Genomic DNA, 27,171 nt, shown 5'->3' on the forward strand with positions numbered 1-27,171 from the left:
TACCCAACGTTCGGGAAGTAAGTCCATCTATCGAGTCGGCATAAGCAACATGGGCTCATTGGGCGTCCATGATAGTGTAAGTGGCTCAGTGAGAGTCCATCAAATGCGTAAGTGGCTGAGTGGCAGTCCAGCATAAGGTCCTATTGCGACCAGGGTGATGACCAGTGGGGAATTCGTCCATCTACTAGTAGAAAAGGTTACTTATTGGTATCTTTTCCTGATCAGCAAGATATCGGGTTTATGCCACAATTCTTTTCCCTTCCAAAAATTCATTGGATGTTACAAACTCTGTTGATACTTTACATGACAGAGGTTTTTAGGAACTGTATAAAGAAGAAATATATGTGGATATATATATATATCGGAACTTAATGAAGTATATCACAACTTCATTTCCTTCAAAAATACTTCAAAGATTTAATCTATTCAAATCTTGTCTCGTAGTCTCATCTATGTGATGAACTGTTGAAAGGTCATTATACTTTGAACAGTGGTACTTCAAGTAGCTTTATAAATGATATAAGTGTAGTGAAGTATTTGGTAACTTCATCCCTTGTTTTTGCTTATATCCAGTAAGTAATTATCTTATACTTGATAAAGGATTCTAGTAAGTTATCCATTTAGATACTTGTATTATTGTTTACACTATATATTATCTTGCGAGCGGTAATGTTCACTCTTGCTTTATTTCTTCATCACACAACAATAGTTAGGAAAGATGGTCAGACTCAAGCAGACCCAGCGCAAGAGCGTGGGAAGCGCCCCACGCCTTCCCGTTGAGATCATAGCTGCTATAGCTGCAGAGGTAGATCTATCTGTAGATCAGACCTTCTACTTTTAAGAATCAATTATGTGTAATTATAACTTGTGGCAGATAATGGAAATTAATTATAAACTTATTAAGTAATCATTTTGGGTTGTAATAACTTTTACATTGTGGATTCAAAGACTTGTACCTATTTCAATTTCATCTATGAGACTATAACGGGTTGTGGTGTGTGTTAGTATGGGGTCACAGCATAAGGTTAACTATTATTAATTAAGTAAAGTGTTATTGTGAAAAGAAAGACCGTGACAACCCGGATCCCTGACCCCGGATCTAGGGGTGTTACACTCTTGGCTGAGAGCTTTGTTCAATAACCACATCCTTTTGGGAGGATGCAGCGAGAAGTGAGCTTTTGTCCTTTTTAAGCACTGCAGTTTGTTGGGAAACTACAGTGTGGCTAGGCTGGGATTCACTCAACTCTCCGACCTTATTCTTGGGGTTTCTTTGATGTTCACCCCTTCCCTCACCTAACTTACCCTCTTTCACACTCCCCTCTTTGGCTTTGGTGGATTTTTCAACTGGTATCTTTTGAGAGATACCAGAGGGGGTTTTCTTTGATTTGGTTTTGGAAAGAGTAGTAGGTTTGGAGGCTTTGGTAGGCAACTGTTTGGTCATTGGCATAGTTTCCATAGCTACCCCTGAATTCAAAGAAATAGTGGAGGTTGGAATAGTTGTAGAGATGGATGGACTTACCTCACTTACCTGAGGTGCCTGTATTACAAGAAAGTAGAACATTGGCACATCCTTGTGATGATTGGCCCTGTTCAAATCTGTAATGAATCTTCTCTCTTGAACCCAACAATCCAGTTTGTTGTTAGGGTTCTCAAGCACAATCTCTTCATAGAGGTGGTTAGCCAATAACATGAAAAATCTAGCATAATACACATTTTTACCTCTTTTAGCTAACTCACCCAATTTAAAACCTAACTCAATTAGGACAAGGTCACTGAAATTGTAAAATTTATATGTAACTAGCATGTATAGCATGTTAAGCATGGAAATATTCACTGAATCAAAATTACTGATTTTTCCAGAGAAAACCTTAGCAACTACATCACACATGAAACTCCACTCCTTCCTAAGATCCATTCTCCTAATATCACTCAGTTTTGAAGTAGGAAGTGCATAATGCATGAAATTAAGCATATTGATAATATCAGTGTCATTATGTGGTGAAGTCACATTGTTATCAGGAATTTTGAAACATGCTTCTATCACATCACTATTGATACAGAATTCATTACCTTTGATGGTTAGAGTGATGGTCTTGTCAGTAGAGTTGTAGATAGCAGTGATCCACATCTCTTTAACAACTTCACAGAAGATTGTGGGTGATTCCAACATGGCGTAATTGAGCTTGCAAATCTTCACAAAGTCCATTATCTTGTGATAGTCCTCTGATTGCTGAATACCCTTATTGACCAATGCAGTGAAATTGTTCTTCTCATAAATGAACCCAGTTTGAGACATAATCTTTACTACATGTGCCATTGTTTAGAGAATAAAAGCTTGAAGAGAAGTAGAGTAGGTGCTTGAGAGAGATTTGAAATTAGAGCAGTTGAATTTGAGAATGATAAAAGAAAACAATAGCAATGAAATAAGCTTTTATACTATCTCAAAAATAACTGATAAAAACAATAAAGTAAAGTAAATTAACCAATAGAAATTGCCTAAAATAGCCGTTTAAAAATAAACTGTAAAAATTCCATTCATTATCCGTCGTGTAATGCTTACAAACTGTAAGTATACTCGATGGATAATGTACAGGGAATTAACGGCTCAGATTAAAACAATTCGACGGATGAGGATAAACTGTTATCCGTCGATACATAAGATATTCCAGAAAAGTAATTGATTTTTATTAGCAAATGGTGTGTCGACGGATGACCAAACTCGATGGATAAGGGTCATCCGTCGAGATGTAAATTTTGACTTAGCCAAAAATTTCATCCAGAATAGAAAAATCAATTAACTTTCTGGCTGCCTTTCAACTTGCAAAATAACTCAGATAAATTTAAGAGTAATTAAGCATACCTAACTCACTTACCAACCTTGAAAAGGTGGATTCATCCAGTGGCTTGGTAAAGATATCTGCAAGTTGCTTCTCACTTGGAACAAAATGTAGTTCCACAGTACCATTCATTACATGTTCCCTTGTGAAATAGTACTTGATATCTATGTGCTTTGTCCTTGAATGTTGCACTGGATTTTCAGTGATGGCAATTGCACTTGTGTTATCACAGAAAATAAAAATTCTCTCAACTTGCAAACCATAGTCTAGTAATTGATTTTTCATCCATAAAATCTGTGCACAGCAACTGCCAGCAGCAATATATTCAGCTTCAGCTCTAGAAGTAGAAACTGAATTTTTCTTTTTACTGAACCAGGACTCAAGCACATTATTCCTCTCACTTAAAAATAAATTGTTTACTTTGATTTTAGCATTTTATTTAGTAAGAGACTTCAGTGTAACACGCAAATGATATAATTCTGTAGACATGTCATTTATGGCATCATTGCACTCAACTTTAGATAAATGTGTAAGGTTTGTAGTAATTACCTGATTGCATGAGGAACTTGTCTATGTTTCATCAGACTTGGCCATTAGGGCTAGATTGACATAGCTGACATCTTCATCTTCATCCAGACCATCTGCTGCCCAGTCATTTTCTTGTGTAATAAAAGCCCTTTCCTTTTGTTTGAGTAGATCAAAGTATTTTTGCTTATAATTCACAGACTCAAACTTTTTCTTACTGGAATCTGACTTTCTACACTCATTGGCAAAATGCCCTGCCAAGCCACATTTGAAACATTTGAATTTTGACTTATCCACCATGTTTCTATTTGGCTTGGCCGCTCCAAAGTTCTTCTTGAACTTGAGCTTGGCAAATCTCCTGGAAAGAAATGCTAGGTGCTCATCAATGTCCTCCATGTCATCTTGGCTCAATGAATCTTCACTTTCTACTACAAGCCCCTTGCCCTTGTTCTCCTTAGAAGTTGATTCAACAGCTTCCATCTTCACTTCCTTCTCCTTTTCCAACTCAGCAACTAGTGCAATGGATCCTCCTTTCTTCTTTCTTCTTTCCTCTCTCCATCCTTTCATCCTGCTTTATTTCAAGCTCATAGGTTTTCAGGATGCCATACAGTCTCTCCAAAGTAAACTCCTTATAATCTTGTGAGTTTCTTAATGAGACTGTCATTGGTTTCCATTCCTTTGGAAGAGATCTAAGGAATTTCAGATTGGAGTCTTTAGTCTGATAGACTCTTCCATGCAACTTAAAAGCATTTAGTAGTTTTTGAAACCTACTAAAAATGTCAGTGAGAGACTCACTTTCCTCATTGTGAAAATGCTCATATTGTTGAATCAAGAGCTGCATCTTATTTTCTCTAACTTGCTCAGTGCCATCACAGATTATCTGTATAGTATCCCAGACTTCCTTGGCAGTTTTACAGTTGATAATGTTGTCAAACATCTCTGTATCAACTCCATTAAACAGAATATTCATGGCCTTTTTATCCTTCCTGACTTGTTCAATGTCAGGATCAGACCATTCATGCCTTGGCTTGGGAACTGATGGCTCGTTTCCTGTTGCAGCTCTCATTGGAACATGATGACCTCTTTCTATGCAGTCCACATAGGTCTCATCTTGAGAAAGCATATGAAGATGCATCTTTACCTTCCAATGATGGTAATTATCTTTATCTAGAAAAGGAATCTTGACTCCAACATCCTTCTTGTTCATCTTGCTGAATTGTTTTGATCTTTAAACTCTTTGTTGATTAAGAGCTTGCTCTAATACCAATTGTTAGTCCCTTAACAATATAGGAAGAATTACAGAAGGGGGGTTGAATGGAATTCTTGAACCTTTTTCTTAAAATAAAAATGTTCAAACTCGAATACAAATATAAGTGTTTCGATTAGCACAATGTGGAATAAAAACTTAAGTGAATCAAAACATAAGTAATTAGAAACAAGAGTCTTTAAAAACTTTCTGGTGGATTTAAACAATTCCACTAGAGATATATATTATATCGAGAGAACTCTGTGTGCAAGAATGCTCACAACTACTTACAAATTTGAACTACTGAGAATACATAAAAATGCTAATAATACTGCTTACAAATGTTTCTCACTTTTTGTATCTCAGATCTTTTTTTCTATTTGCTACTTCTTGGTTTATATAATACCAAGATTACAAAGTGAAAAGATAGAATCATTATAAAAACTATCGGGTCTAATGTTTTGTTACTTTGCATACATCCCGACGCATGTGACCAGTTGTCACTGTCAACTGACGTTTGAATTCTTTATCCGTTGAGTATATGATCATCTGTCGACTTTATGATCATCTGTTGATGGCTTCATTGATCATCCGTCGACTGCTATATAAAAACATCCTTTGATAGCCATTTGATCATCCGTCGATGGCTTTGTTAATTATCCTTGTCGGTAGCTATTTTGGCACTTGACTTAAATTCATTTATGCAGAATTACAAGACATCATCTATGCACAATTAATCAACCTATTCTGCATATCTAGTTAAAGTCAACATGACTTATATGCTATTATAGAATCTATACAAAGGTGTATGCAGAAATGTGCTACAGACTCATTATTACATAAGCTACTCACTCGATGGATAATAAGTCATCATCCGTTGGGACTACAATGAGTTATCCGTCGGGACTATAATTCTAATCTGTCGAGTGCTACATTATTTCACTAAGTAAAATCTACTTAGGTGTTTTGTTTATGAAATCATCAAGTACATAACATATGCACAACAATATTTTTTTGTGCATTATCTTGTGATAAGTGCATGGTTGTTATTAGCAAGTCTTGCGATATATTGGAGCATGTTGTTATGATATATATATATGCATGCATGTCTCGTAATCTTGATATCTCATTGTTGATTCAATTGATTATAAACTGCATAATACATATGCTAGAGATAAGCAGTACTTGCGTATACCCTTAGTATAGGGGACCCAGAGTTGAACATTTTTCTAAATCGGGAGGCGATGTTCCCGAGTATATTATATATATATAAATAGTGTTCAAAACTATTAATCGAATAAGGTTTATTCGATAGTTTTATATTATAAATGAATATTAGTCTAAATATTCATTCGAGGACTTATGACTCCGCTTATTTTATTTAATGAATATTATTTTGAATATTCATTCGAGGACTTATGACTCCGCTTATTTTATTAAATAATATTCTTTATTTTATTAAAGAATAATGTTTCGATATTCACCAAGTATTCAAGAAATGATCGATATCGTCAATCATTCTTACCTTAAATATTTTCAAAAAGTTATTTTCAAAACTTTTATTTCATTTACTTTCTTAAAAGCTATTCATTATTGGAATATTAATTATAGCGTAATATTCAGATATTCTTTGATTATCTTGGAATTGATTTGTTCTATCAAATCTTCCTTATTCCAGATGTTTTCAAAAAAAAATTTTGAGTCTTCAAAATGATTTTAAAGGTTAGAGCGGATCCCAAAACTTGTTTTCTAATTTGAGATCTTCCTTTCAAAGGGGATTTAAATACTCACCTAAAAATCTGAGGGATCCGGCTCCGTGATGTATTTTTATATTTACAACAAGGTTGCTATGTTGATAAAAGAGTTTTTGATTACTTACCCAACACTCGGGAAGTAAAATTATTGGAATGAGTTTAATCCATTAACAGGAATTGCCTGGGAAATATCGGTGAGTTTTCCTTTCCAACTAGCTACGACTTCTTGGTGGAGCCGTATCAACAAGTTTATACTTGGAGAAAGGGGGAACGAGCTTTACGTTTCAGAGTCATGGATTTCATCTGAACTAGGAGTGATATAAGTGGTCGAGTGGCGCCGGCCCAGCCTTATTATATTGGCCCAAATGGCCCGGAAGTTCCACTAAGACGGTCCATTCCTTAGGAGTCCAGCGTTCGGTCGACAAGTAAATCCGACTGTTCTCCTCTACATGTAGAAAATTGTGGGGTTGCACTACTACGACTGATCATCGTGAGTGGTCTTCCTGGAGCGGCAAACTCCCGTAATGAGTTCATCATCCAGTTTAGATATTTCTGCAACACTAGCAGAGCATTTCGATAGCAAGGCTATGGATGGGTGATTGTTGAAGTGTTGTCAGGGTCAAATGGTTACAATGATGTTTCCATCGAATGAAGTACCTCATAACTTCATTTCTTTTAAACAATATTTTAAAGATTGAATCTATTCAAGTCTTATGTTGTAGTCTTATCTATGTGATGAACCTTTGAAAACTTATCATACTTTGAATAGTGGTAGTTCAAGTAGTTTTCTAAAATGATATAAGTATATTGAAGTATTTTATAACTTCATCTTCCTTTACGCTTATATCCAGTAAGTAACTATCTTACACTTGATAAAGATTTTCAATAAGTTATCTATTCAGATACTTGCATAATTGATTAAAATATATATTATCTTGCGAGCTGTAATGCTCACTCTTGCTTCATTTCTTCATCACACAACAACAGTTAGGGAGGATGGCCAGACTCAAGCAGACCCAGCGCAAGAGCGTGGGAAGCATCCCGCGTCTTCCCGTTGATATCATAGCTGCCATAGCTGCAGAGGTAGATCTATCTGTAGGCCAGGCATTCTACTTTTGGGAATCAATTATGTATAATTATAACTTGTGTTGGATAATGGCAAGTAATTGTAAACTTATTAAGTAATCATTTTGGGTTGTAATAACTTTTAATTTATGGATTCAAGGAATTGTACTTATTTTAATTTCATCTCTGAGACTATAACGTGTTATGGTGTGTGTTATTGTGGGGTCACAACATGAGGTTATTTATTTTAATTAAGTTAAGTGATATTTATGGAAAGAAAGACCTTGATGACCCGGATCCCCGACCCCAGATTTGGGGGTGTTACAAAAGATATGAGTTAACAAAAGCATCAACTATGCTTATGTTGCAGATACCCCTAGGAAACAATGTCAGGAATATGGCTCAATAAATCATCTAACTCATCTTTGTAAAAAGACAAGTAGTGAGCCAAAATATGGGCATGCGAGTACAATGAAGCACAAACTGATGATCCTTATTCTTTTTGTGACAAGTTTAATTGCATTCCCTGTGACATGAAGGTTATGACTAGCTACCATAAATTAAGAAAAGATCTAAAAAAATCAATCTTAGACCTGAGATCAAAATTGAGAATTCTAATCCACCTAAGAAAACTTTCTTTTGATAACTCAAGCTCTACTCCTGCTAACTCTTCAAAGAAGAAGAATGTGCCCAACACTGTTTGGGTAGCAAAAAATACTTAAAACTTATTATGTACAGGACAAGAAAAATAAAGTCCTACGGATCATTGATAGCTGATGTTCCAGGCACATGACAGGTGATAAAGCCATGCTATCACAGTTTGAGGAGATGGATGGCCCTTTGGTGACCTTTGGAGACAACAACAAGGGATTCATAATGGGATATGATAGTTTGATTTGTGGTAATGTTGTCATTTATGATGTAGAACTAGTTAGATGACTTGAAGTTAATCTTTTAAGTGTCAGTAAATTTATAGATAAAGGTTTCAAAGTTAAATTTGACAAAGAAGATTGTTCAATTACAAATTAAATAAAAAAGAATGCTGAAATTTCTCTCGAATGAGTAAGAACATGAAGCATGTTTATTGCAGACATGAGCTCAGCAAGAAAGGACAAAGTGTGTTGCTTCTACACTAAGGCATCAAGTGAACAATGCAGACTTTGGCACAAAAAGGTCTCTCACCTAAACTTTAAAGAAATTAACACTCTTGTGAAAAGAAAATTAGTGAGAGACATGCCAGCTTTGGAATTTGTCCAAGATGAAGTCTGTGAAGTTTGTCAGAAAGGAAAAATGAAGAGATCAAGTCACAAAGTAAAAATGTGAACTCTATAAATGCTCATATACTACTTATCCAAATGGATTTGTTTGATCCTGTGAATGTCATGTCCATTTCTAAGAAGAGATATGTATTGGTAATGGTGGATGACTACTCAAGATACAGTTGGGTAGAATTTGTTCAATCTAAAGATAAAACTCCACACATTATCATTGAGCACATAAAGAAGTTTGAGAAACAGGCTGAAGATAACAATTATGTGAAAAGATTGAGAAGTGGCAATGATACTGAGTTCAGAAATTCTATACTAAATGATTTCTATAAATACAAGGGCATCACTCAAGAGTTCTCAGCTCCAAGAACATCTCAACAAAATGATGTGGTTGAATGAAAGAAAAGAACTCTGGTTGAAGCTGCAAGAAAAATGTTGCAGGATGCCAAGCTTTCAACAAGCTTTTGGGAGGAAGCTGTTAACACAACATGTTATACTCAAAACATATACTTGGTTAACAAAAGTATTGGCAAGTCACCTTACTCAACCATGTCTAAGAAGAAGCCTACCGTTAAACATCTTCATGTGTTTGGAAGCAAATGTTTTGTGTTAAAGGAAAACTCTGAATATGTTGGAAAATTTGACTCAAAAGTATTTGAAGTTATCTTTCTTGGTTATTCATTAGAATGGACTGCCTACAAGGTCTATATGCTAGAGCAAAGAAAGATTAAGGAAAACACATATGTGACTTTTGATGATGACAAGTATCGTGGTTTGGAATGTCTTGATAAAAGTGAAACTGAAGCATTAAATTTTGAAAATCTCAACCTTGATAGTGACTCTGAAGATGATGGAAATAATGTAGACAATGGAGAAAAAAGCTAGTGATCCAGCAATTTCTGTGAATGAGTACCCATCTCAAGATAGAAGCACACCTGAATTTGATAGTACAAACTCATGGGGAGAAAGAGATGATAGTTTTTCAAGTGATGCCATTAATAAAGAAAATGAGGACACCTCTAGTCATCAAAATTAATACACTGGAAAATGGGACAGGATTCACACTAGAGACACTATTATTGGTGATCTCAGTGCTGATGTGAGAACTAGAAGTGCCACTATAACTGCATGTCTACATGCATGCTTCTTATCTTAAATTGAGCCTAAAAAAACTGAAGAAGCTCTACTTGATCCTTACTGGATAACTGCTATGCAAGAAGAGCTAAATCAATTTGAAAGAAACAAAGTTTGGGAGTTGGTTCCTGCACCAAGAAATAGAAACATCATTAAAACAAAGTGGGTGTACATGAATAAAATGGATGAAAATGGTGTTGTTACCAGAAGCAAAGCAAGACTTGTTGCTAAAGGCTACTCACAAGAAGAAGGAATGGACTATGATGAAACTTTTGCTCCAGTTATAAGACTTGAAGCAATAATAATTTTTCTTACATTTGCTGCACACTCAAATTTCAAAGTATATCAAATAAATATGAAAAGTGCATTCCTTAATGGTGAATTAGAAGAAGAAGTCTATGTGCAACAGAATCCTGGCTTTGAAGATATAGAATTTCCAAATTTTGTTTACAGACTTCTAAAGGCTCTCTATATGTTGAAGCAAGCACCAAGAGCATGGTATGACACCTTGTCAGAATTCTTGATCAAGAATGGATTTACCAATAGCACCATTGATAAAACTCTCTTTTACAAGAAACATGGTGATGACATTATCCTAGTTCAACTTTATGTGGATGATATCATTTTTGTATCTACAATTGAGAAGCTTTGTCAAAGATTCTCAAAACTCATGCAAAGTGAATATGAGATGAGCATGATGAGAGAATTAAGTTACTTCCTTGGCCTTTTAATTAGTCAAAAAAGTGATGGAATTTTTATCAGTTAAACTAGGTATGTCAAAGATCTTCTGAAGAAATTTAGAATGGTGGATTGTTCACCTGCATCTACTCCTATGTTTACATCTACCAAATTGGATGAAGATAAGAATAGAAAAGGTGTAGATATTTCAAGCTATAGGAAGATGATTGCATATCTACTTTATTTGACTGCAAGTAGGCCAGATATCATGTTTGCTACATATTTGTGTGCAAGATTTTAAGCAAATCCTAAAGAATTACATTTAATGGATGTCAAGAGGATTTTTAGATATTTGAAGGGTGCTCCTAACTTGGGAATATGATATCCAAATGGAAATAATTTTGAAGCTGTTGGATACACAGATGCAGATTTTGTTGGATGTAGGTTTGACCAAAAGAGCACATGTGAAAGCTGTTAATTTCTTGGTCAAAGACTTATATCCTGGTATAGTAAGAAACAACAGTATGTGTCAACTTCCATAGCTGAAGCTGAATACATAGCTGCTGGCAGTTGTCGTGCTCAAGTGCTTTGGATTAGAAACCAACTAATAGATTATGGACTAGTATTACAGAAGATACCTATCATGTGTGACAATACTAGTGCAATAGATTAATTCTTAATAAATCAAAATTAATTTGATTTAATTAGGAATTAACTGAAATATGATTTATAAACATTTTAAAATTTTTTGCATATTTATTTTTCAAAATAAACTTAACTTGGAATTTTTCTAATTATAAGAAAAACTGTCCAAATGTTAATTCATATTGTTATATGTGAAATTACTATTAGACATAATCATCATGAAACAAAATTATGTAGATAACTGAGTTCTCGATAAGTCTTTTCTGACTTCGCGATAGACTTATCAATAAGTCTTTTCTGACTTCTTGATAGATTTTTCGATAAGCCTTTTTATGACTTCGCGATAAGTCTCGTAGAGATCTCGATATACTCATTGATAAGGAGTTCTCTACAATACAAATCTAAACTTCTCGACAACTCAGACTGGAATATTTAATTTAATAAGTATTTGCAGCAAAATACTTTTGATATCAAATCAATTTTAATTCTATATTATTTTTCACAATATAAATTAAAATAAATATAGTCCTGGTGGGTAAACTGGGTATTTGTACAATATGTCACTATCTAGTTCTCAATAACAGTCAAGAAAATGATATCTCGATATGAGTTCTCTACACGCTCCATGTGACTTCTCGATATAATTTTTACCATTTCTAATCTCTTGTCGTGAATTCACATCTCTACACTATAAATACTCAGACATCTCTACATAACCCTTCTTTACTCTTTCAAGATCTCAATTGACCTAATTACAAAGATTTTTCACCATTTCATATCTTTACGAGCTTTCTTCTTCTCAAAACACTTACCCACTTATTTTTCCAATTTTAAAAATGGCATCCAACACCAACACCACAAGAGCAGCAATCCCCAAAGAAGGCACCAATTTTCTGGTCTTTCTTAACCCAACACAGGCACCTGATAATTTCAAGTATTTTGTGAAGTTTGTGTTTGAATCTTACCTTGAAGGAGCTCTTACTACAAATCCAACCCTGTACTTGTATGTGTTGAATGAATTCTGGAACATTTTTGTTCTTCACACTTATATATATGACAATCAGGTGATATCTATGGTGGTGACATGCACCATCAAGGGAGTAGCTGTGGAATTCAGTAATCAGGACTAGAACATTAAATCTCAGCATTCATGGACTTCATCAATTACACTGAGAAAATTAATTTAGCCATGATGAACAAGAAGATTCTGATAAAGGAATGGTCCTTTGTGTTTGACATAATAATAAGGGCCTTCACTTATAAAAATTCATGCTTTGACAACATATCAAGTATGGCCCAAAAGTTGGTCTACTTCATGGCTTATGACAGGCGTCTTGATATTGGAAGTCTTTTACTTGGAGAGCTTAGCACCAGGCTAACAATGCCTTTTCTAAGTAGGGGTAAGGAAATTTTCTTTCCTAGCTTTATTATGTCTACCTTAAATTATAAGGTGAATGACATTCACCTCACTCCAGGTATTGATGCTAGTCAAATAGGCATTTGTAAGTCAAGGTCCAAAATTATATTTGGACAACTGAATACAAAGAATCAGGTAAACTTGAGCATACATATCACTAAATTTATGTTACAAAAATTTAGGACTCACCCTTACCATATGCCTGATATGAAAAGTAATGCCATTGCTAGTACAACTATGGTTCCTGGTCCTGTAGCAGTACAAACACGGGCACATCTACAGGAGCCTACCACAGCTGAAACCATTCCTTCTAAACTCATAGATGCTAGCAAACCAACTGCTTCATCCTCTCAAAAGGGCGGATCTGGTAAAAAGAAGAGAAAGCAGATAAACCTAGCAGTAATTAATGAGATTGGAGAAGAACAAAATGAGGAATTGAGTCACCTGGTCAAGAAACCAAATAAGAAAAATATAGAGTTGATCACTCAATTGACCGCCTAAGTATCTTCTCAACAAGATGCAGTTGTAAAGAATGAATTAAAATAGACTCTAGTGGCATCTTCTCAACAAGAGGTCACTATTGAACAAAGCACTCCCCCAAGTGCATCCTCTAAATAGTCTGTACCCCTTCTTGAGCACACTCAAGAAGGTGAAAGAAGTTATGAGGCTAGCACACACCATGATGGCACATCTATTGAAATTCCCTCTTATACTCAGGGGGAGTTGCCAACACTCAACTCTGAGATCACTAATCTCATTTCTAAATTTTTTTTCTTCTTTCAATAAAGGACCTGAATCTACTTCTCAAGTCCTGCCAAATCAAGTGACACGGTTCTTGAAACCTCACCACTCAGGAACCATATTTAGATGGTGAGAGGCCAAATGTTGAGTTGGACCTTGATAAAACCATCACAAATACATGGGTTTTATCAATTCTTATAGAAGACCCTGTGTCAAAATCTGCACCTTCATGTGTATAACAGCCTTCATAGGCTTTAAGGTTTGAGGGTAATACTATTGAGGGGAGCTACTCAAATCCTCTCCAATTCAATTAGAGGTTCCTCTAGAAGGAACAACACCCCCAAAACCTGGCTATAATTTCTTTGACAATTGATATTAGGAGTCCAACTGCCAATGATCCACTCACTGGGGAGGTAAGTACCCAAGCACATTCAAGTGCCAGTTTTTTGCAAGAAGAACAAGGGTTTGAGGTCATGGTACATGAAATTAACCTGATCAACTCCCCTCCAATTCAAATGGAGGATCACTTACAAGGTGGTCAACACAGTATCACAACCACAGTTCATACTGTGAGTCCAAATGTGACTTCTGTCACAGGTGTTCCATTCATATGAACCCTTACACCACCAAACACTGACCTACACTCCACTTCTACTCAACCACCACCTACCCTTCTAACCACATGGCTCCAGGACACTCAAACTCAACCCATACTTGTGAATGATATGTTTGTGTATCAGCTTGAAGGACTTGTCAATATATCTCAATAATTGATCACTTCTAACATGCCAAATTAGGATTATCAAGCTATTTTGCTATCTTACAAGAAGGATGTTGAAGAACAATAGGAAAAGATAGTAGATGAAGCTCAACAAGATGGCAATTGATGCTTAGCTATCCAAAACTTTCAGCACTGATATGGAGGAAGCATTGGCAAGGTTTAGGGAGGAGTATGTCACCATCTTAGGTATATATACAAAGGTGCTTATTCTTCAGGAAGTTTATGATGCCATCACAGAGTCTAAAAAGCCCAATTCAAAGCCTTTCACTGTATTAGTAAAGCATATTAAGAATATATTGTGAACTTGATGATAAGTTGAAAAAACACCTTAGTGGATTTAACTAAGTGTTTTTGTAGCTCTCAACGGATATTCTTCAATAGTCCCGACGGATGACCATTGAACATCCGTCAAGAGTGTATCTTATGTAACAATAAGTCTTGTAGCACATTTCTGTAAACAACAATGTTTTAGTTGAGTAGATGTTGTAGGATCCTTTAATTCATGTTGACTTCTAGATTGATATGCAGAATAGGTTGGCTAATTGTAAATATAAGATGTCTTGTAATTCTGTATAAATGAAATTGAGTCAAGTGGCAAAAAGACTCCCGACGGATGATCTACAAAGGTTCCCGAAAGATAATCACCAAGGCTCCCGACGGATGACCAACATTGTCCCAACGGATGATCATAATTCAAAAGAGCAGTTGACAGTGACAACACAGTGACATACGTCGGGTGTTTGCAAATGGAATGTGGTAGCCTAATTGCAGGGTTTAGAGAACAAAGAAGCATTACCATTTCCATGCAATTATGAAGATATTCAAAGATGCTGGATAGAGTAATGAAGAAGCATGAAATAAGACTAGAAACAATCTTTATTTTACTTTTTGTCTTTTTATCATGTAACTTGGTAGTATATAAACCAAGTGTAGCAAGTAGAACATATAACTAAGTAAGCATTATTTTTAGGGAGAAAGATAAAGCTGTATTTGTTAAGCATCTCTCTGTAATTCTGTAAGTTCACTTGTAAGCCGCTGTATGATATTCAAGCATCACAGAGTTCTCAACTTTATATATATATATCTCTGGTGGATAAGTTCAAATCCACCAGAAAGTTTTAAAGCTTTGTGTTTTAATTTCCATTCTACTTTCATTCCGCACTTCTTGCAAAATCAAACACAGTTGAATATTAAGTAAGAACATTCTTAAAATCAAAAAAAGGAGCCAGAATTACATTCAACCCCCCCTTTCTGTAATTCTTGTTGCATTGATTGGGAATAACAATTGGTATCAGAGCAAGCTCTTGAAGTACAAAGAGTGTAAAGATCACTACAATCAGCAAGATGAACAGAAAATATGTTGGAGTAAAAATTCCATTTCTAGACAAAGACAACTATCACCACTGGAAGGTGAAGATGCATCTACATCTTCTTTCTCAAGATGAAGCTTATGTGGACTGCATTGAGAAAGGTCCACATATTCCTACGAGAGTTGCTACAGGAAATGAAGCATCAGTCTCAAAGCCACAAGCAGAATAGTCAGATCCAGATAAAGAACAAGTTCAAAAGGATAAAAAGGCCAAGAACATTCCGTCTAATGGTATTGATAGTGATATGTTTGACAACATCATTAACTGAAAAACTGCTAAGGATGTCTGAGATACAATTCAAGTTATATGTGATGGAACTGAGCAAGTAAGGGAGAACAAGATGCAACTCTTGATTCAGCAATATGAGCATTTCCATAGTGAAAAAGGTGAGTCACTCAATGACATTTTCAGTAGATTCCAAAAGCTACTGAATGCTCTAAAACTACATGGATGGGTCTATAAAAAAAGACCCAAACCTCAACTTCCTTTGATCACTGCCAAAGGAATGGAAGCCAATAACAGTCTCATTAAGAAATTCTCAAGATTACAAGGAGTTTACCCTGGATAGACTGTATGGTATCCTAAAAACTTATGAGCTTGAAATAGAGTAAGATGAAAAGATGGAGAAAGGAAGAAAGAAGGGAGGGTCCATTGCATTAGTTGTTGAGCAAGAAAAGGAGAAAGAGATAAAGGTTGAACCTGTTGAATCTACACCAAACTTAAGAGTTTGTGAAGGCAAAGGAAAGGGATTAGTAGCTGAACATGAAGATCAGCTTAGTCAAGATAATATGGATGACATAGATGAGATCTTGCTTTTCTATCCAGGAGATTTGCCAAGATAAAATTTAAGAAGAATTTTGGAGCAGCTAAGCCAAACAGAAACATGGTTGATAAGTCTAAATTCAAGTGTTTCAAATGTGGCTTGGCAGGTCATTTTGCTAGTGAGTGTAAAAAGCCTGATCTGGTAAAAAGAAGTTTGATCCTGTAGACTATAAGCAAAAATACTTTGAGTTGCTCAAACAAAAGGAAAGGGCTTTCATCACACAAGAAAATGACTGGGCTGCGGATGGATTAGAAGATGACGAAGATACAAGCTATGTCCATCTAGCACTTATGGCCAAGTCAGATAAAATAGAGACCGGTTCATCAAGCAATCAGGTAATCACGACAAAACTAGCATATTTATCTAAAGCTGAGTGTAATGATGCAATAAATGACATATCTACTGAACTATATCATCTGCGTGTTACACTTAAGTCTCTCACCAAAGAAAATAGTAAAATTAAAGAGAACAATATGTTTTTAGATGAGAGAAATAATATGCTAGAGACTCAATTTATTGAGTTTGAAAAATTGAAAATAGAATGCAAGATTGCTAAGGATGAACTAACTGAATCTTTAAAGAAAGAGGAGATTTTAAGAAAGCAACTTGAACGAGAACATGAAGTGATTAAGGCATGGAAATCATCTAGAGATGTCCATGCTCAAATCACTAAAGTTCAAGGTATATAATCTTTCTGTGATGCAGCCTGGAAAAAGAACAAGGAGAAGCTTGATTCCAATCTGGTTGAAGGACTTTTAACTGATGTGGATTCAACGGATGATGAAAATTATCCGTCAAATTATCAAAAGGATTATCTGTCGAGAGACAATGAGCCACATCTGTCGAGTACAAGTAAACCAGTAAGCAAAGCTAAACTAGCTAAGTTGAATGAAAAGTATGGATCAGTTTCTAAGAACTTTGTTCCAGGAGAAACAAGTCAAGTGAATAAGAACAAAAGAGTCAATGTAGGTCATCTGTCTATCAAGAAATTGAATGACAGATTGGATAAAATTGAAGTGAAAGCAGAATCAAAAAGGAAAAATAATAGAAATGGGAAGGTAGGAATTAACAAACATAACAACTACACACCCGATAAATATGCACCAAGAAAAATCCATGTTAAGTGTCATAGTATTAATCATTTATCAGTTAATTGTAAACTTGCTCTGCCTACTCCCATGTGTGCACCTTCTTCTTTTCCCAACATGACTGCCATGCCTGCAATGCCTATGAATGTTTTGCCTGCACAGAATCTGAATGCACAATTTGCTAATATGTCGTTTGCACCTAATCCTTATTATGCTGTATTTAACATGCCTCAAATACCATTTAGCATGCCTTACCGGAATATAATGTTTGCACGTAGCATGCCTTTTCATGTTAATCAAAATGTGCATGATAATTTTGTTTCAATGAATGGTTTCAAAGGTCGAACTAAAGTGACAAAGGATGAGTCTGAGATACCCAAGTCAAATGAGGTCAAACCTAAGAAACCAAAAAAAAAGGCTAACAAGGCAGGACCTAAGGAAACTTGGGTACCAAAATCAACTTGATTTGATTTTGATGTGTGCAGGAAAACAGAAAGAATCTTTGGTATCTGGATAGTGGTTGCTTAAGGCACATGACTGGAGATTCTACCCTGCTCACTGGTTTTAGAGAAAGAGCTGGCCCAAGTATTACTTTTGGAGATGACAGCAAGGGTTATACTGTGGGATATGGCTTGATTTTACAGGATAATATCGAAGAAGTTGCCCTAGTGGATGGTCTCAAGCACAATCTATTGAGTATCATCCAACTTTGTGATAGGGGCAACTTAGTTACTTTTAATGTAGAAGCCTGTGTTGTGACTAACAAGAAAAGCAACAAAGCGTTACCCAAAATAAATTCTGATCACCCCGAAGAGAATATCTGATATCCGGAAAATATCTCCAGAAAAATCCGAAATTAATAGCCATAGACATATTTACGCTGAGATGCCATGTGGAGTAATCACCGCCTCCAAACTATTTTTCTACGCCCCGAAAATAAATTAAAACGGAAAATATGCTCCGCAAATTTTCTTCTCAAAACCTCACAATATATATCCCTATGCGTAGGTATCGAAGCGCTGATCGTTTATATATATAACAATTGAAATTTGGACGGACAGTTGAGAAGATATAAATTTTTAAAAATTAAAAATTTATAAATCGGGGAAGACAGAGAAACAGAAGTGGAGGAGGAAGCTGGGATAACAAAAAAACTAAAGGAAAGGGGGAGGGGTATATGCACGGGTACATGGGGTGGGGGGTGTGCGCGCCAGGTGGGATGGGGTGGGGGTTACACGTTTCCTTTCTTTTTTTTCTTCTTTTTTTTGTCTTTTTTTCTTTTAACTAAAAATCAATACAACCTAATTAAAATTAGCCCAAAATTTTCTAAAAATTATGATTTTTTTTGAAAAATGCGAAAATATAAAATATTTGAAAGTCCCACGATTTTATAAAAATAAAAATCTGATTTTTGTGGGGTTTTACGTCCCGATAGGGGCCCGGTCCGATAATTTTTATGAAACCAAAATATTTCTAAAATTCTCGGAATATTTTAAAACTAATAAAATAACATCTTCATAATGTTTAAAACATTTATAAAACGCGCGTCATATCCGCATTTTACGATTTAATGAACAAACGTGTGGGTAAATATAACCTGAAAATTTTTCGAAATAATTTTAAAATTCTCGAAATATTCAAATACTAATAATATATAAGTTTCATGATTTTTGAAATATTCTGGAATTTAATACTGAATTTACACTTATATATCGGATCCAAAAATAGATTACTTAGCCGCCAAGTAACTATAAAAATGATACAATTTAATACCAAATTGGATAATCATCAAAACCGGGCTTTTCATAAAACACCATATACGAAAATAATGTAAAAATATCCCGTCTCTCGAGAATACGGGTTTTATTGATTTATCAAAATAACTATCGTATCGAAAATCTTGCGTCGGGCCGCGCACGGGTCAAACCGTAATCCAGATCGAAAAAGTTAAAACACGAAAAATGTCCGGAATTACCAAATTTGGTTAAAAAAGAGTTTTCGGAAGAGTTTCGGGTTGTAAAAACGTAAAAATGGTTGAAGTTGGACGAATCTCTGGCTTTATAAAATAGTTTTATAATTACTCATAAAATAATTTATAAATCCATAAATCACTGTAAAATCATATAACGGTCCAAAAATTACCAGGAAAATATCATAATTATCTATATTTTATTCTGGATATATAATATTTAAAATACTCAAAGAATATCACATATAAACGTCCAAAACATTAACTCCAATTACCAGATAATTCACTAAAATTCACATAAAAATCACATAAACAATTCCAAATAATAATAATAATAATATCTGAAAATATGAGATATTACAATGTCGAAGAAGTTGCCCTAGTGGATGGTCTCAAGCATAATCTGTTGAGTATCATCCAACTTTGTGATAGGGGCAACTCAGTTACTTTTAATGTAGAAGCCTGTGTTGTGACTAACAAGAAAAGCAACAAAGCGGTTCTCACTGGAATGCGAAATGGCAATGTGGATTGTGTGATGTCTGCCAGAAAAGAAAGCAGATTAAAGCATCATTCAAAAAGAAGCTCGATTCAACAATTGAAGAATCTTTGCAACTATTGCACATGGATTTGTTTGGACCAGTCAATGTGTTATCCATATCAAGGAAAAGATATTTCCTAGTAATTGTAGATGATTTCTCAAAGTTTTCTTGGACATATTTTCTAAAATCCAAAGATGAAGCTAGTGAAATCATCATCAATCACATAAGGCAAATCAATGATCATCCCGATTTTAAAGTAAGAAGAATCAGGAGTGAAAATGGAACTGAGTTCAAGAATTCTGTGATGAGATTATTTTATGAAGAGAATGGGATTATGCATGAGTTTTCTGTAGCTAGAACTCCACAGCTTATTGAAGCTGCAAGGACAATGTTAGAAGAATCAAAGTTACTAACATATTTTTGGGCTGATGCTGTGAATACTGCATGCTACACTCAAAATATCTCTTTGGTCAATCAAGCAAAATGCATGACACCTACCAATTATTCAAGAATAGGAAGCCAACTCTAAATTTTCTTCATGTATTTGGATGCAAATTCTATATTCTAAGGAATCAAACTGAACAGCATGGAAAGTTTGATGCTAAAGCTGATGAAGTAATATTTGTTGGATATGCTGTTGGAAAGGCATATAGAGTCTACAATCTAAGAACAAACATTGTTATGGAATCTGTACATGTTGTGTTTGAAGATAAGAAGATTGAAGGACTAAACGATGAAGGTTTTCATGAGAGCCTCATATTTGATAATGATTAGATGATTTGTGATGACAGTGATGATGATAGTGATCAAGAAATAGTGGCTAAGAATAATGCAGAAAAGACTATCTCCAATGATGCATAAAATTCAGCATCAATCGAGTTACATAATGCATTATCCGTCGGTAGACAATCAGCCTCATCCGTTGGGATACAAAGTGCATCATCCGTCAGAACAATGAGAGAAGCTGAGAGTCAAAATAGATCATTTACAGAAAGAACTCCTTCTTCAAATCAAAGATCCAAAAACTCATGGGGAGTTTCCTCTAATCAAGACTCAGTCACACATCAAAACAATGATGAGGCCTATTCATCTAGAGCTAATTTACCACAACAGAGAAAATGGACTAAAGATCACCCTTTTGAGCTCATGATTGGTGATGCATCTTCTAGAGTTAAAACAAGAAAAGCAACCCAAGAAGATGTTTGTATAGCATCTTTCTCTGAAAGAAAGAACCAAAGAAGGTAGAATAAGCTCTGTTGGATCCCGATTTGGTTTTAGCTATGCAAGAGGAGTTAAACTAATTTGAGAGGAACAAGGTATGAAAGCTGGTACCCAAGCCTAAAGGAAAGAATCCAATTGATACCAAGTGGGTATTCAGAAACAAGATGGATGAAAATGGCATAGTTGTCAGGAACAAAGCTAGATTGGTTGCTAAGGGCTACTGTCAACAAGAAGAAATAGATTTTGATGAAACTTTTGCTCCTGTTGCAAAACTTGAAGCCATCAGAATTTTCTTAGCCTATGCAGCCCATGCCAATTTCAAAGTCTATCAAATGGATGTCAAAAGTACCTTTCTGAATGGAGATTTAGAGGAGGAAGTCTATGTCAATCAGCCTCCTGGTTTTAAAGATCCAAATTTTCCAAAATATGTCTACTACCTTTTAAAAGCACTTTATGGATTGAAGCAAGCACCTAGAGCCTGGTATGATACTTTGTCAAAGTCTCTCTTAGAAAATTATTTCACAAGAGGTACTATTGACAAAACTTTATTCTTTAGGAATATTAATGGCTCTAGCATACTTGTCCAAATTTATGTAGATGATATTATATTTGGCCCTACAGATGAAAAACTTTGTAAAAAGTTTGCCAAACTGATGCAAAGTAAGTATGAAATGAGCATGATGGGAGAACTAACTTACTTTCTTGGTTTACAAGCAAGTTAGTGATGGAATATTCATTAGTCAAACAAAATATATCTTTGATCCTTTAAAGAAGTTTGATCTAATAGATTGCACATCTGCAAAAACTCCTATGGTCACTGCAACTAAACTTGAATTGAACACTACTAAAAAGTCTGTGGATATTTCAAGCTATAGAGGCATGGTTGGCTCACTCTTATACTTAACAGCTCGTAGGCCAGATATAATGTTTGCTATTTATCTCTGTGCTAGATTTCAGGCTGATCCTAGAGAATCTCATTTAATAGCTATAAAGAGAATTTTCAGATATCTCAAGGGAACACCAAAATTGGGCATTTGGTACCCTAGAGATTATGGTTTTGATCTAACTGGTTACTCAGATGCAGACTATGCAGGGTGCAAGATTGATAGAAAAAGCACTACAAGAACCTATCAATTTCTAGGAAACAAGCTAGTATCCTGGTTCAGTAAAAAGCAAAATTCAGTCTCTACTTTTACAGTTGAGGCTGAATATATTGCTGCTGGCAGTTGTTGTGCACATAATCTATATATGAAAAACCAATTGTTGGACTATGGTCTGCAAATGGACAAGATTCATATTTTACATGATAACACAAGTATAATTGCCATCACTGAAAATTCTGTACAACATTTAAGAACAAAGCACATAGACATCAAGTACCACTTCATTAGGGAACATGTAATGAATGGTACTGTGGAACTTCATTTTGTTTTAAGTGAGAAGCAACTTGCAGATATCTTTACCAAGCCACTTGATGAATCCACCTTCACTAGGTTGGTAAGTGAGTTAGGTATGCTTAACTATTCTTAAATTATTTTTGACAATTTTGCAAGTTAAGATGCGGCCAGAAACTTAATTGATTTTTCTGTTTTGGATGAAAATTTGGCTTAGTCAAATTTTACATCTCGACGGATGTTCCTTATCCATCGAGTTTGATCATCCGTCGAAATAGAATAGCTTGGTAAAAATCAATTACTTTTCTGGATTATTTTAAAAGCGACGGATAATTACTTTATTCTCATCCGTCAAATTGTCTACATCTTAGCCGTTAAATTTAAACATTATCCATCGGATATACTTACATTATGTAAGTATATCACGACGGATGATTGACAGAATTTTGACAGTTTATTTTACTTTTAAATTGTTACGCCCTCAATCTCGGGGTTAGGAAATAAGGACCCACACACCTTTAATCAAATAATTAAATAAGCATAAACCCCGATTAACTACTAACAGGATCAAACAGGATAAAGTATGAGATAAGTTTACAACTACCAATCATAAAATATAACTTGCAACCCCAAAATAATATTAAATAAACATAATCGATTCCGGCTTGGAACCGACAGATAACCCCTTCTATCTCTACAACTCTCCGGCTAAGTGCTTGCTCACTCAAAAACACCACTACCTGCTCTGGCAACCAGAAGCCCTCAACACGATAGGGACCACCAGGTACGCTCTTACAAGCAGTGTGCCTAAGCCTGGCCATCTTCTTACTTAACTGCCATGGTTAGATTAAAACAAAACATATGAGTATAAAACTCAGCAAGTAACTATAAAGCAGTTCTATGATATGAAATCCACAATTTACTTTACCAATCTCGGGGCATTCTACTTTATTTGTTCTAGGTGGCAGATTTCCATCTTTTGGGTTAAAGAAGGGTTATGCAGGAAAATATGGGGCTTTCAAGGAACAAGGCTCAAAGCAGGGTGAAAGCCGATATTCATCACAAGTCATTGAAGGATCAAAATAGATCTTTCAGAAAAGGAAAGCGACAATATTTTCATTATATGGAATCAATTATATGATCAACAGATTAAAATCAGGGTTCACGAGCTTTAAGCTTCAAGGTATCACAATCAACTCTTTTCAAAGCAATATAAACCATTTTCATTTTCAAAGAATCAATTACTGAGTAGGAAATTTCAATTCCTTTTTAAAATCAATATAGAACCCTTGATTGGACCACTTTATCTTTCATTTCATTATAGTACGGGTGATCAGCCCGTACCGACCTCCATCCGGTCATTAAGGTACCATACGGCATAATTTCAGCCTTAAACTAAACTAGCCCCGCTAGCCTCTTACAATGATTGGACTAGTCCCACTAGCCTCTTACGTCCCATCCAATCCATCAGGAATTCATTTGGAAAACCTTGAGTTGGAGAAAGTAGGTTTTCTAAATTCATTTTATCATTACCAAGAATATGAAATCATTCAGACTCTTTCGAGTCGAAACTCATTCTTAAGTCAAATTTCAAGAAATCAAAGTTAAGGAAGTGATTCAAAGACAAGCAATGAGCAATTCTAAGGATTCTGAATCAGGGATAACAAGGTACTTAAATTAGAAGGATCAATATCTGTTTCAAGGATCAATAGGAAATATGGTGATCAAGAAATAAGGTATCATTATGAGGGGTTCGTAAAGGTAATTATAGGGCTTATAACAGTTCATGGCTTAACAAATAACTTGAACAGAAAAGACAGGTTACCAAAGGGTTGAATCAATAAGCTTATCAATAACACTTTAACAAGATCAAAGACAGGGTATCTCAAATCATTATCAGGGGTTCATTATTTAAACAGTTCCATACTCTACATGGTATGAACAATAACCTCTCTATAACCATTTTCACAAGTAATGAGAGTTACTTGCCTGAATTCGCTTTCCTGAAGGTTGAACTAGTGCCACCTAGTATACCCTTTCCTTTCCTAGCCTGAATGCCCTCACGCTCCGAATCTACAATAAAAACCAACACCTTAATCAGTTTCTCAACTCTCGTTTCCGGAACGATCACTCAATACGATAGCTCGATTATACTCTTGACTCAAATATACGAGTATAGCTTATACACATAAGCACGTAGGACATAACACATTCCTTTCTCGAAGCCTTTATATTCTTATATTCTCATCGATCGACTCATACTAGTTTAACTTTAACTATTCTTCAAATCACACTAGTATAGCTTTTACGAGTACATGATTTATTAACAACTAAATATTTTGCGACCATAACTGTCACTTATAGTTCTTAATAACAAACAACTTAATCTCCTTTTCTTTTATTCCTTAATTCGAACCACAACAACCACAAATAAATCACATATCTCCTAGAATTTCACATGCAATTACTTTAGCAAGGTATTTGAACCAAATCAATCGTTTTTCTACTTATATTCCATTCGGCTATACACATAAAACAAAACCACGTATACTCAATTTCAATCTCATATAATCAAACACAATAAACCTCTTTGGTATGCATATTACACTACTAGAAATATGGGATCAGACATCGGTTCAGAACCGATGTTAAAAAAAATCTGAACCGATGTCTTCACGTGTGATGTTAAATATCATCCGTCTTTGACATCGGTTAATAGCCGATGTCTATTACAGTGCTATACATCGGTTTTAAGATTAAATGTGATGTCTTTGTAACAAATTTAAGCTTATATTACAGTATTTCTAGGTGAATATGAATATATTATGAGGTATTTATCCATTAAAACTTGATATCTACAAGCTCTAAAAGGCATTTATTAAAATTCTTTCGAACAAACCGATGTGAAATGTCAGATCAGACATCGGTTAGATTAGTTGCCCGATGTGAAATGTCTGATCAAACATCGGTTAAATTAACCCCCGATGTGAAATGATGAATAAGACATGGGTGTTCTTCACAAAACCAATGTTAAATCTTTTTGTTTAACATCAACCAATTTCTATAACCGATGTTATTTTACTTAAAATACATTGAGTTTTTTCAGAACCAATGTCAAATGACTATTACACATCAGTTTTTTTAGTTCTTTTTTATTTAATATTATTTCATATGATGTCTTTTGTACATTTTTTACATCGATTTACATGTACCATTGTGATGTTAATGTTTGTAAATTGCATGCCATCCTGGTACTATTTATAGCCACAGGGAACCAAAATAATGCAACATCCAACAAAAAACATCCAAATAGAAACATAAAGGTACTCATCCAAATTACAAGTCTAATACCAAAATATTACTCATACCATACTATACATTTCAAATAAAATACAAGCATTTCATTAGTCAACTCATACAATACTAATTTTTAAGTACCCTATTCTTAAATTCCGACAACTCCATCCAATTTAGCCAACCAACCCAATTCTGACAAAGTAAAGAAGAGCATAACTTCTGTATGATCAAACCAAAGAGCAGTAAATCAACCCTGCAGGCCGATGATACCTAAATCAGTGACTGATAGACCTTGATACATGAACTTAGAAATCATAGACATAAGGCCTTTGCAAATTCCTGCTGAATCAATTACCTGCCTCACGTTAGAAGAAACATCTGATAGGTGGATATTAGTGTCATTTACTTGTCCATTTGATCCAACAGCTTTAACCCTCTGATTTTTTCTTCTGAAAATATTAAAAACAAAAGTTTACGTGAAGCTGTAGCTACAATTGACTAAGGGACAAGGGAATCTGAGACTAACAAACTGAGAAAAGATGTTCAAAAGCTCTTATGGAAAAACAAAATGAAATTTCCCAATACTTGTGACAGGGAGTTTAACATATTAATATGGTTTCACCTAGCATCTGTTATTTAGTTTAATTAGTTGATGTATATAAAATCCAAGTAAACTTTATGATATCAAGTTTATAATATATATCCTGTATCAGGATTACCTAGCAACGGAATGAGCAGTTTCAAAGAAACTTCATTATCTATATGACCTAAAGCATAAACAGAAATATCTCTAGTGAAACAGAGAGAATAAGAAGGGTTGTAAAATGACAAGGAAATCCATTTTAAATATCTTTATACATTCCCATTTTTTTTGAACAGAGGTCAGAAATATGCGTCTAATAGTGCTCAAACATGAAATACAGAGATGGTGAAGAAAATGCCGGTATGATGTTATCTCGTAGTTAAAAACAACCAACCTTTCCACCTCTAGCAATTTCTCTAATTGCAAACTTGCTTAGATTTCTTTGCACTGCAACCATCTTTCCAGGATCACCAGTTACTTGGATCGATATAAGTACTTTGAGGATTAATAAGTACACAAAACCTTCTGTGCATGAACGTAACTAACTGTTTATTTTGTACATGTCCTTGTAAATCATAATAGTAATACTGTGGAAAAGAAGATGCCCAATCAAGTCTTTGAATAGATTCCACTAGTGTAGATTTGTCAATATGATTTTGACATGAGAAAAATATCATAACAGTTAAACATTTTAAATTCCTGTTACTTAGAAATGGTAAAAAAAACCAGATTATTTTTAAAACTCGAGGGGTATAAGCTACCTCCAGTCAAACCATGAGATGATTTCCCATGTCTA

The sequence above is a fragment of the Apium graveolens genome, chromosome 7, assembly GCF_009905375.1.
Source record: "Apium graveolens cultivar Ventura chromosome 7, ASM990537v1, whole genome shotgun sequence".
NCBI classification, from domain to species: Eukaryota; Viridiplantae; Streptophyta; class Magnoliopsida; order Apiales; family Apiaceae; genus Apium; species Apium graveolens.